We start from the raw sequence: 12505 nt of genomic DNA on the forward strand, positions 1-12505 counted from the left end.
TCAAGTGGTTTTATGTTTAATTTTTTTATGATTATCAGAAATTACTGCAAAGTTGCATACTACCATTTCCTATGCGAGCATGTGAACAATTACTATTTCTGAGAGGAACTTACAAATAAACCAGAAAACCTATTTCACATAAAACTAAAATTTAGACATATGTAAGAGGACAAATACAATTTGTCCAGGATCTTTTCTAAACTCTACTTCTCCTTTTGGCCTAGTTTGAATTTAATTTAAAAAAAAGGTGCTACCAGTGTCATGGGAAAAAGAAAAAAAACCTAAACAATAACACTCTTGTTCTTCATTGGCCACTCTTGTTCTTCATTGACTAGTTTTTCTTTTTGCTGATGAAGTTAAGGAAGACTACCAAATTATTTCCAGCAGCCAAATGTTCTGCAAGCCTAAAGGTCTTTCCTCCATGACCCCTACAGTAGCTGAAGAAAAGGAACAGTTATGAGGCACTGGTACTCAAAGATTCACAGCCAAATTTGTTTCTAAGGAGACTGTACTAAATAAAGTTTGACACTCTTTCATCAGGGCTACTGTGTCAGTCTGTCCTGGGGAGACAAATTTAGTTTCACATTTTTCATTCCATCAGGATGGTAATAGCAGCAGTTTAGAGTCATTTTAACATCCTCTCTATGTCACTTTTCACTGACTTCTTAAAACTGCTTTGGGGATTATTTTTTCTTTGTCTGCTGGTGGTTAATTTCCTTTAATTCCAAATCTTTCAACCCCTGAAACACGACAGATGTACAGAATTAGCCTCTCTTTCTAAATTACTCTTCACACCTTCATATTCTGTCACTCTGTATATTTCACAAAAATATATTTCATTCCAGAAGCATACATTTCCACATTTCACACCTTTTATATATATGAAAGTGCTCAGACCCTAACCTGTCTATGTGCAATTTCAGTGTACAAGGTATTGACACAATAGGTTCAGTTCATTTGCTCCTTGCTGACTCCTTGTTGACAGGAAGTCAGCATCCATTTGAATTGCTTTAGGATGTCCTGTCTGATGTCCATCTCTAAGTCCAGAGTGGCACATATCTCCTGTAGGCTCTTTGTCAGATATGTCAGCCACATTTAAATCTCTCAGGTCATCTCAGATGGCACTAGACACCTTTGTTTACAAGGCAGAATCAAACACTGCACTTCAGCACATCATTTTTCTGTGGGACCTAGATAACTGTTTAAAGTTAAACACAGCTTCAGGGCACCTCTGAATATGGAAGGTATCCCTGCACTGCTGGAGTCTGTTCAGTAAAACCCATGATTTGCTTTCACACAAATGGTAAATGAGCCCCAAAATAGCCACTTGAAATTTTTTCCAGGTAATACAACAAACATTGTTGTAATTATATATGTATAAATCTACAATACAGCAATAAAATATACAAACCACAGGAAAAAGCATTCAAAAATAAGAAAAGAGATTGCATGGTCTAATAAACAGGAACACACTATGCAGAAAGGGTGATTGGTTTTGTACATTACAAAGTGACAGTATAAGTAAGTAGATAGGTATTCTACTTTTAGAAGTTCACTCATTTTCTGTAATTGCTTAGAGGGTGGTGTTCTCTATTGTTTTTTTCTGTTGGCACTTTTGTTGGTTTTTTTGTTGTTTTTTTTTCTTTTTTAAATGTTTTTCAGGTTTTTTTTGTTGTTATTTGGTTGGTTTTGGTTTGCTTTTTGTTTGGTTTTTTTTTGATTCATTGCTTTACTGCCCTGATGGTGGAGGAGGCTTGCTCCAAACTAGAAAAAAGCCTTCAGGTGTATTTCACTCACACTTTGTCTTCAAAGAATTACCTATTCCTGTACACACGTTGATCTCACTTTGTAGTGCAGGAAATGTCAATAACTTTCAGTGAGATTGGGGAGATACCGCCTCAGAATTTCTAACTTTGCTAATGCAAACTTGTAAAGGTCTGCACATGAGCAGCAACACTAAGTACTTGGTATGCTGATGACCTAAATATATTTGATTTACACCAGCAGTTAGAAACTCTTGCTCCTGTGTTCTGCAGAAAAATTTTCAAGGAGCACCTGTTGGCATTTTCACCAGGGAGTCCTAATAAGTCAGAAGCACAGGAGAAAATAAATTAAAAATACCAAAAAAAAAGAAAGAGAGAATATTTTCCTCTGCAGATAATTTACAAAAAGTGCTTCCTGGAAGGTTAGCTCAGACAATAAAAAGATAAGGACTCGCAGAAACTGATTCTTGTCTAAAAAATTTTAGATGGGCAGTATATTTATGTAGAAGTTTAAGTCATACTATATTTTAAATGGGAAAACTGAAGCCCAAAAATTAAAATCAGAGTCCAGCTTTACCAAATGAGTCTGTAGTAAGATCTTGCTGACTCTGCTGCACAATAAGGGGCAGTGAGTGTCAGGCTGTTTGGTACTTCACTGCCAGCCAGAACTGAACCATGACATAGAACAACAGGTGCTTTTTAAAGCTATACATATAGACCATAGTTATACATCTAGAGCTATTGGAATTTCAGTGCAGTTTTGCTTATACCGTGCCCTACAGTATCCTGTATAACATGTTTTGTTTGTTCATCTAAATGAGAAAACCTCAGAATTTTAGTGCAGTAATTTGATATTTCATCATTTCTAGGAGATTTAAATGTTCTGAAGTGCAGACAAAAGCTTTCTATTCATTTGCCCTTTTGGCACGATTTTATGGTATTTCTAATATTTGCAGTAAGCTACATCAGACAAATCACTGTGCTTGTCTAATTATCACCTTTAGGATTTTAATTTTGTTTTCCCCAGATGTCCTAGGAAAAGTGTTTAACTTATTAAAGACTGCAATAAGAGCTTCACAGATTTCATCTTTACAAAAAAGAAAAAAGATGTGAAGCATTTATGCAATTATGTTATTCTCAAAAATTAAAAGCAACCACTGATTTAAAATTATTACAGTTTTTTCTCAGATTACGACTCTGACATGTGCCTGTAATACAGTTATTAATTACACATATGATTAATAAATCATTTTATTAGAATTCCTGTTTGCTTGTCTCCATTTCACTGCTTCCTTCCTTTCTCTTTATTTCATAAAACATTCTCCTTGAGTTTTTTTCTTTTTACTATGTTTTATTTAGAAACTTTTTTTCCCATTTACCCTATTTATTTATGTGCTTGTCTTCTTCTTTTTAATTGGGATCAACTTTTCATATTGTCTCCCACAGGATTTGCACTGGAACAGAGGAAAGGTTTGAGGAGGAAGGAATGACAGGGAGAAACTACCACAAATGGATCATAATCCCCTCTTCCCCCACCACTGATTACTTGCTGAAAAGGGAAATGGCAACAATATGGGGGGATCACAGGAGACTGGAGTGAAGGACTGAAGATGAGATTGGGAAAAAGGAGACAACAGGAAAAGACTTAATATTTGTCTTTTTGTTTCCCATTACCCAAATCTAGAACTAAATATTTATTTTAATTGACAATAAATATAGTCAATTTTCCTGAAGCCAGTTCTGCTTTTCCTGCCATGCCAAGGTGTAATAGATCTCCCCATCTTTGTTCCAAACCCTGAGATTCCTGCTCTCCCTGTTTTAGAATAGAAGACTACTACTGTCTTCTTTCCCAGAGGTGGGTGGAGGGCAGCTGAGTGGGAGCTTGGCTGTTAGCCAAGACTAAGCAACCACACGAAATCAGATCAAGGTGTGCATAAGGTTTTTTCGCACCCTGCAGAAGAAATCATAGTAAACCTTCATCTCAGTTACAATCTTCAAACTCAAGGGTTATCCTTCACTGTTTCTAAAAAAACCTGGGGGATATACCTCTACTGTAAATGTTTGACCGTAAACCAGATAGGAACTGATCAAAATTCAAAATTTTATTTATTTCAAATTCTTATTTTTCTCCTTTCTGTCTTCTTTCTTTCCTGCCACAGTCTCTTATAATTTAGTTTTTTTCTGCTAGTCTCTCTCCCCATTTTCCTGTGTCTTCAGTACCATAAAGGAATTAAATTTTACCCTCATGTACTATTATGGTCAATACTTTAGTCATATGCGCAATAAATTGCATTTTTTAACAATGTGTGTCACTGAATGTCTATTAGGGTTACTGTATCTATGATATTAAGGAGCAACTAAGATCTAGTCCAGAATTCCTTATGGTACTTAATGGAGACATTCTCTTTTTATGTAATCAACTGATAAATTAAATTATTGTGTTCAGACTGAGGGCCTCTGAATAATAAATACCCACTGGCTTGGGTTTTTTTAATCTCATTATGCAATTTAATAAAATCACTGTTATGGGTTTTTCATGTCGAGATTATTGTAGCTAACTTAAGGTATAGTTCTTTAGATAATTTTTAAAGTAATAACAAAAAAATGAAAACTTACCTTTGCTGATGACCATAGTCAAGATTTTTTCCTTCCATTTTTTCCTTGTGATATGCGCTGCAACATATGAAATTATTCATTTCTACTATTAACATCGTAAACACAAGGAAATGTAACATATATTAACATAGAACATCAGATGCTCTTTTACAGATTACTGAAACAGATGACATTTTATTGTCAATGACATTACCTGAATTGGCTGTGCCATTGCACGAACAGTATGGTTTGAGCATGCCTTGGAATAAAGTACTGGCAGTTCTCAGAACAGCAGTTTTCATAAACCCCAATTAGAGATGACAATGCCAAATAATCATAAATCTTGATGAAGACTGGGAGACAATGATTTGTGTTCTAACAGCAGTATGACAAAAAAAATTACAATTAGTATTCATTGAATTCCATGAAAATGAGCCAGAAATCTTTTGAAGAGCAATAAATCTATTCAGAGGTGCCCATCTCAGATGATTTGGAAGAAACACAGGGTCCTACAAAATGAAATTTGTCACAAATCAATCAATGGAATATTTTCTGGGCCTGTAATTATTCAGGATAGATTTTTGAAATAAAGATACATTTCAGTCATTTTTTATTGTTCTTTCATGAACATGTTCTTTCTTTTGGTTTTCATTGTGTTATGTTTGTAACATGAATTTGTTTAGTCCTGAGATCTCACTATAGAAAAATGTAAGCAGATACCTCTAAGGAATAATAAACTGAAACACAGTTGGCATAAACACATTTGGTACTGACACCCAAATGAGTAGTGTGTGGGCAGCAGTTTAAACACCAGCTTGCAAAGCAAAATGGCAGTATAACAGAGCAGGAAGGTGATCATCTTTCTCCATATGGCTCTGCTGAGACCACACATACAACCCTGAATGCTGAAACTTCCTGGGTGTTTCAGTATGAGGGTGATACTGACTAATTGTGTCTCAATTCTCAAACATATTCACTGATATAACATCAGGTATTCTGGAACCTTTCATGAGATATGCTCTTCTTTATTTCTGTCACTGACATTCCACAGTATTATCCTTGTGCTTGTATTTCTATATGGTTGTTTTTAATATTCCTCTGAAGACTACATAGTGAACGTGTGTCCAAACAATTCAAGCATTGTTTTCTTTTAGAAATTAATAAATTATATATTTTTAATTAAATAAAATGTATTTTTAATTAAAATAAGAACTGAAATTTAAACAGAATTCATATAAAGCTCTTCACAAAAAAAAAGTCTCTCTATCCGTTGTCCAGCATGAAAACATAAAGGTTACACTTCAATCAATATTTTTCTCTAAGCACTATATTTTCCAAAATAAGGGAAAATTAGAGAAAGTAATTTGCCTATAGCATTCTTTATTTTCAGAGTTCCGGAGCTGGGTTTAGTATATATATAACTATTTTTGAGGTTTTTTACCTAACTACAGTTGCTGTAATTTTTCTTCCTAATGTAAGGTTATGAAAATGGAAGAGTGAACTAAGACCTTTTCTGTTCTTTTCTGTTCTGATCTACTTGTATTCTATCTTAGTCTAATTGAATTTCTATTCTTTTCTCAGGTCAAGAGCATGTATGGCCAGCACTTTAGAATCTTATCAACTCCTTGATGATTTGTTTATGTCAGGATGCTTTGTACCATGAGAACAAAATAAGAAGTCACACTTCTAGGTTTCCTCAGATAATAATGAGTGCATTATTGTAGATAATTAAAGTAATAGTGTTGATATTATACCATTATCTGAACAATAGTGAAATAAAACAGGCTTCTGTATTTTAGCTTTTACTTGAAATTGTTTAATTAGAGTCTAGTCACTTAACCAGGTGGAATGGATCTGTGCTTCTACCAGAAAGTACAATTTCCTATTGTGCTTGGACATATTTTTAGTCTAGCATTTCATTTCATCATTCATTCCTGCTCTTATTGGTACTTCACATTATTACTAACAATTCATTGATTTAGAATGGCTTGATTTTTTGGGGGGGTTAGGTCTTTTTTTTTTTTTTTGGTGAGGAATATTCACTTTTAGAAATAATTGCCTCAGTATAAAATATATTAATAATTTTCTTTTCTAATAGTAACTAAATCATCATGATGATTTATCATCAAAATCTCATAATTAGCCTTGTCCTGATTAAGCTATTATTAAGGACTAAATTGAAAGTTGATGCACCCCTCTTAAATGCTAGTAGAAAATATAAAAATAAAAAATGCTGTTTGCAAATGGAACACATTGATAGCATCTGTCTCAACCATCTAGTGTTGTGCAAATCCACTATGTAGATGAAGTGATCCCAGAATGTAGCTTGGAGGACATTGACTCAGGGCACAAATTTATGTAAATTAATCCTGTACTTGATCAGTCAATATCAAGATCCATAGAAAAACTCTTCAAAGACCTAGGCCACGCAAATAACTTGTCCAACTTTTATGAAAATTTTATTGGAAATTAAGCACTAAATTAGAAAATGTCATTATATAGTGCCAATGACATAATTTGACAAGGGTGTAAGCCAGTGGGAGCAAGTCTCCACCATTCAGTACCCTTTGGACTAGACCGGATCATCATCTAGTTACTAAGTATAAAGTTCAATGCATTTGGAAAGAAAATTACATTGCAGAAACATTGAAGTACCACATAACACATAAATTCAAATTTATGACTAAGATATCTTTTGGTTATGCCAGAAGTTTTTCTACAGCTGCCCTGATGCAAAAGCACAAGTGCACACAAGGTCAATGTTGTAGTACAAAAATCCCTGAAGGAACAATTTCAATTGTATAATGTCACTATACAGGACAAGAAGAGATTTACGTACTAGATATTTGTAAAATTAGGTTGACCCATGCAACATGGAAAGAACTCTAAATCTCTGTTATGGCAAGTCAAAACTGTGTCTTGGGGTGAGATAGAAAGGTAGAATCATGTGCACCACCAGCAGCTTTGTAACACAGTGGTCATCCTTGTGAGTCTGCTTACAACAAAAACACAGTTACCCAAACACAAAACCAATTAAACACAGACACAAACACAAATACAATTAAATTAGCTCAGGCTATGAGCAACCCAGGCAAGTCCTGAAACCTGCACTGCCACATCAATGCAAGTTTACGGATTTCTGTTAGCAAGTCAAAATCATACATACCAAGTTAAACACAGAACAGTATTTTAGCAAGAGAGAGAATAATCAAATAGATTCTTCACTGAGATTGTAGTCAATCACTGGAACAGTCTTCCCAGGGAAGTGGTCAAGCCTGTCAGTGTTCAAGCAGTGTCTGGACTACACTCTTTGTCATACGTTTTAATTTTAAGGAGTCCTGCAAGAAGCAGAGAGTTCCTTGATGATGCCAATCGATCACTTCCAATTAGACATATTCTATAAATGTATGAAAATAATTTTAATTAGAAAATTGGAAATTTTCACTGTTCTATTAAATATTTTAAGCTCTTCATGGGAAGTAAATTTTTCAGGTATTCAGACTCCAGCTAAAGCAGATAACTTTTAAAGAACACTATCTAGCATCATTCCACTTTTGTCTCCTATGAAGTAAAGCTGAGTACATCTTCCTTTGTAACCTAAAAGCCTGTTCCTCTTCTTGCTGCTTAAGGTTGCTCAGACCATTTCCTTTTTGAAAGAATATTGCTTTTCCTTAGGTAACATTTCACATTAGAGGCTCTTTAGCTTTGTTCCCTATCATTTGTCTCCATTTTGCTCATTCAGAAATGATATTTACTACAGTTGGTTGTAGTGGGTTTACATGATTTTGAAAGTGCACCAATAGCTAGAATATCTATACTCAGACAAATTTTAATAAGTAACAACAAAACTAATATGTTGGTTGTTGTCAGTATCTCCATTATGGCATATATTAGATTGCACTTACAATGTGCTTACCTGAGGATTAGAGGCAGGCAAGCAAAAAAATTAATTTGAAATATTACTCATGGTTATGCTTTAGATGGTGATGCAGTGATTACAATATTGGGCAAACAGCCAAAACACTATGTTCCCTTCCTTGGTCAGGTATTTCATGATAAATATATTCCAGTTAATTCAATATAATTTTTTTTCCTATAAATCTGGGGGTTTATGTCTACACTACCAGTAAGTGCAGTGACATCAAAGATGTCTAATATTTAATTTGGTAATTGTTGCAAGAGAAGTAAACTAAATTATCTAGAACTGATTGGAAGGATCTCTACATTACATAAATTACAGGAATATTAAAAAAAAATTACTTTTCTTTATTATCTGTTCTACATCATTATTTTAAAACTCTTATTATTTCATCATGCATATGTGATTTTGGGTAGGACTGATATCTTCTGGATTAGTAGAAATAATAAGTAACAACATCACAGAACAGATCCAAAAATTAGATAGTGGTTTTCATCATTTTGAAGGCCAGAAACACTTTGTAAGTCATAAAATTTCATCCAGTGATTTCCACGGTATTTCTGGGATTTAAAGCCTGACTTCAAACACTTTAAATGGTATCTTTTAAAAGAGACACATACTTTGAATTAAACATTTTGAGTAAGACCAAGCTCGTCATACAAGTTTTGTTCCAGCAATTAATTCTGTGTGCTAAAATGTTCATCTTTATTTGGTAAATCTGTCAATAGTTCTTAAACTGTGAATTTTGATCTGTTGCACCTATGTATCATCATAATATGAATGGTCTGTGATAATATATTGTTGAATTCCTGTTAATGAATTAAATAAATATCTCAAGCTTCCCAAAATTCATGTATTTGGATAGTTCCTTTCTTTTTACATCCCCCAGTTTTCCGAATTCTTTATGAAGTCTGGGATACAATACGCTATTCCATTAATGGCCTTACTACAATGAAAAAAGCAGAGGTTTTACTATTTAACATCAGCATAAATGTTACTAATTTCCTGCCTGATTTATTATTTTCCAGTTCATATTTTAAAGTACCTCAAAATTTCCTCATGATTTTGAAGTGAAAACTCACATTCAGTTATTGCTCTCCTTGATACAGCTTGCCATTCCATGATCTCATTCTTTTCTTTTCATTCTTTAATCCCAGTAGCAATTTGTCTTTTCTCCAATTATTTCAGTTTATTGAATGGTGTTGATTGTTCCACTAGCCCTTAATGATTGATCTGTTCACATTGCTATCCTTCATTTTGCTATTTACTCATTTAGATAAACAACTCCTTAATACTTAGGCAGGGATAGTTTGTGCTCAAGGTGAAGGAACAGAATGCTCTCTAAGTTCTGAAGACAATGGCTTTGGAATATACTGACAGACAATGGAGATGTTGTTTACTCTGGAACTGAATAATATTAGCCCACAGATATTCTCTTTCGGATATATGCAGGCATAAATGACCCTAAAATATTGAAGGCAAGCATGGAATTAGACATTTTCTATTTTATGTCATCTCTAATACAGCTATATATTTTTTTTCTTTAAAAATCACATAAGTCAGAAAAATTACTAGAATTTTTTAATAGCAAAACTCTTATTGTATTCACAAGCTGATGTGGAAGTATCATCCTTATGAAGTATTTATAGACATGTTTTATTTATAGAATGCTCTGACAGTTATATCATGCAGAGCACTGAAAAACTGGCAAGGAATTTTTATATTTTATAAAAATGTAGCCCTTAAGAAAAAGTCATTATGCCTTTCTAAAATTGATAAAGAACATCATAAACTCTAGCACCTGCTCATTTTCTAAAAGAAACATCAATTAATCTCAATATTATCTATTTATACAAGTGAGAAATATGCATGTGGAGGACACAAGGCAATCCTGACTACATCGAACAGATGCTTCATACTTTAGTGTTTTAAATTATGTATGATGCATGAATGTTTTTTTTTTCATTAATGTGCAAATTGGAACTAAAATTTTGCACAAGTTTTGTGTGTCCTGCCTCCCAAGGAATATAGCCAATTAAAATGTGGGGGTTTTTTAATCCATATTAAAAAAAATATGCATTGGATACTGTTCATTAGAATGCCAGTGCTTTCAGTACATCACACTTCCACACACAGCAGATACTTTTAATGTGGCCATTCCTAATTTCTGTCTGAAATGCTGCTGTCTACTCACTTATAACCTAGGGCGATATTTAGTTTTTTAGAGCATCAACATCAAGTTCCCTTCCTTCTCCCATTTTAAAATCTGAGCCCATTAAATATTTGTTCCCCAGCAGAAAAAAGAGAGAAATAACAGCAAAAGAAAGAAACAAAACAAACCAAAAAAAGCCCCTCCACACTAATTTTGTTAAAAGCAGTTTTTCTGAGCAACATTCACAAAGGATGATAAAATTTCATCCTGTGGTCTTGAACCCGCCTAGGTCAGTGTTAATGGCATCTGTTAGTAACAGATCATTCACACCTGCAATTGCTATCATGTAAGTAATTAAAAAATGACAAGTGGTCCAATTATTATGAAGCTATCATGCATATTTTCAACTAATAGAACATTTCAGCATGTAGGCAGACATTTCTTAAATGACTAAATAATTAGTTTGTGAAAAGGAAAACAGTTACCAAAAGCCAATTCTTATCAACAAGAAAACCTTTAACACTAGTTTAACATTATTTCACAGTTCTTTACCGTTGCAAATTTTTGTAAAATTTAGTAGCACCTCTACAACTTTCTAAAACATGTTGAAGGCATGCCTCATGGTGACAGTTCTATTTTCACTGAAACTGTAGTTATGAAATGAGAACTACTAAATAATTGCTGTTTTGGTCAGTGGTGAAAGTTTAGTACATATCTACATCCAGTCATGTACTCATTTCTAGAAAATATCTTTAATGTAACGGCTGTTCTCTAACATAAGTTTTATTTTTAGAAAGATAAAATATAATAATTTTCTTTAAAAGTAATAGCAAGCTGACAAAATTTGTTACAATATTTTAATTGACTTTAATCTTAAAGATCTTGAAGAAAAATAATTGTTAAAAACATTTTTTTCTTAGCATCCGTAGTCCCCATAACAAAATATGTAATACCAATATGTTTCAGGACTAGAATTTTAATTTGATATTACATTCTTAGTCAATATACACTATTTCACTTTTAGATCTCAAAAGCTTGCTCTCTGGTTGGTGAGAACTCACAGATACTGATTTCACGATTGTAGTGTCACAGGTAAGGTCCCTGATCCCATTTAGGATAGTTTGGGCAACTCCTACCTTGTGAATCCTTCTCATCTGTTGAATGTTGGGACACGGAAATATTAGGCATGGTCAATTCCTGGAATTTTTTCTGTGACAATCCAGCACAGTCATAGGCACCAAAAGAGTTTTCTAGCAACATGGATGATATTTTTTTTTCTATCAATTGTTAACATATTTGCTTAAACTAAATATATGATGACAGTTACTTAAACATTTAAATACAGAAGAACATATACAAACCCAACTAATTCAAGAATCTCTCTCCTCCAACAATTAAATTTTTCTTCCTATGATTTTTCTTGGCTTTTATGTGTTTAAGGGAGAGGATAAAGAATTCTATCTATGAATTCATAAAATCACTGTACTGGTGTCATCTAGGATAGAGTTCATTTCTTCACAGTGGCAGGTATGGGGCTACATTTTGGATTTCTGCTGAACACAAACTATTTTTATGAACAGTATCATCCAGAAAAAAAAAAAGTGGCTTAGAAAAGTGGTTTTTAATACACAGACATTTTGTATAGGAAAACAGTTTTCTGTGCTAAAATCCAGCAAATCACTTCAGTTTTGAATACAATTTACTTAATTTTCGGACTACACTAAAACTGAGCATTCATGCATGTTGGAAATGAAGATGGCAGGCACGACAGCAGGCTGAAGCACTGCACAGCATGCTTTATCTAAAAGAGTATACAGAACTTACTCTCACTTTATGTAATCAGCAGTCCAGGATGTCCTGTAAAGGTCATGTAAGTACATGTGGACAAAAAGCAGGCACTTCCAAAATACAGTTATGAAAATGTGAAATTAGAAATAAGGCAGCAGGCTGATGGGCTTTAACTTGTCATATACAATAGCTGCAGACAGCTAAGACTAAGCCATGTCATGCTGAAACTTCCTCTGAAAATAGCACCTGTGTTTGCTCTAAATTTTTCACTAGTTGTTAGATGTTCCA

At 33.7% G+C, this 12505-nt stretch overlaps 1 long non-coding RNA gene across 2 annotated transcripts in view; it reads right to left on the reverse strand.

Annotated features, from left to right (window-relative positions):
* Nucleotides 1–12505, reverse strand: part of LOC135299426 (uncharacterized) — a 25573-nt gene continuing 13068 nt past the window's right edge. Inside the window, exons 2-3 of one of the 2 annotated variants that reach the window (XR_010361424.1) lie at nucleotides 4380–4436; nucleotides 1–437 (exon numbers count right to left, since the gene is read on the reverse strand). This is a non-coding gene — a long non-coding RNA (uncharacterized LOC135299426). Of the gene's footprint in view, nucleotides 438–3136; nucleotides 3218–4379; nucleotides 4437–12505 lie in introns of those variants that run through there. The other variant, XR_010361425.1, reaches the window with a different exon arrangement.

This window comes from Passer domesticus, chromosome 4, assembly GCF_036417665.1.
Source record: "Passer domesticus isolate bPasDom1 chromosome 4, bPasDom1.hap1, whole genome shotgun sequence".
Classification (NCBI taxonomy): domain Eukaryota; kingdom Metazoa; phylum Chordata; class Aves; order Passeriformes; family Passeridae; genus Passer; species Passer domesticus.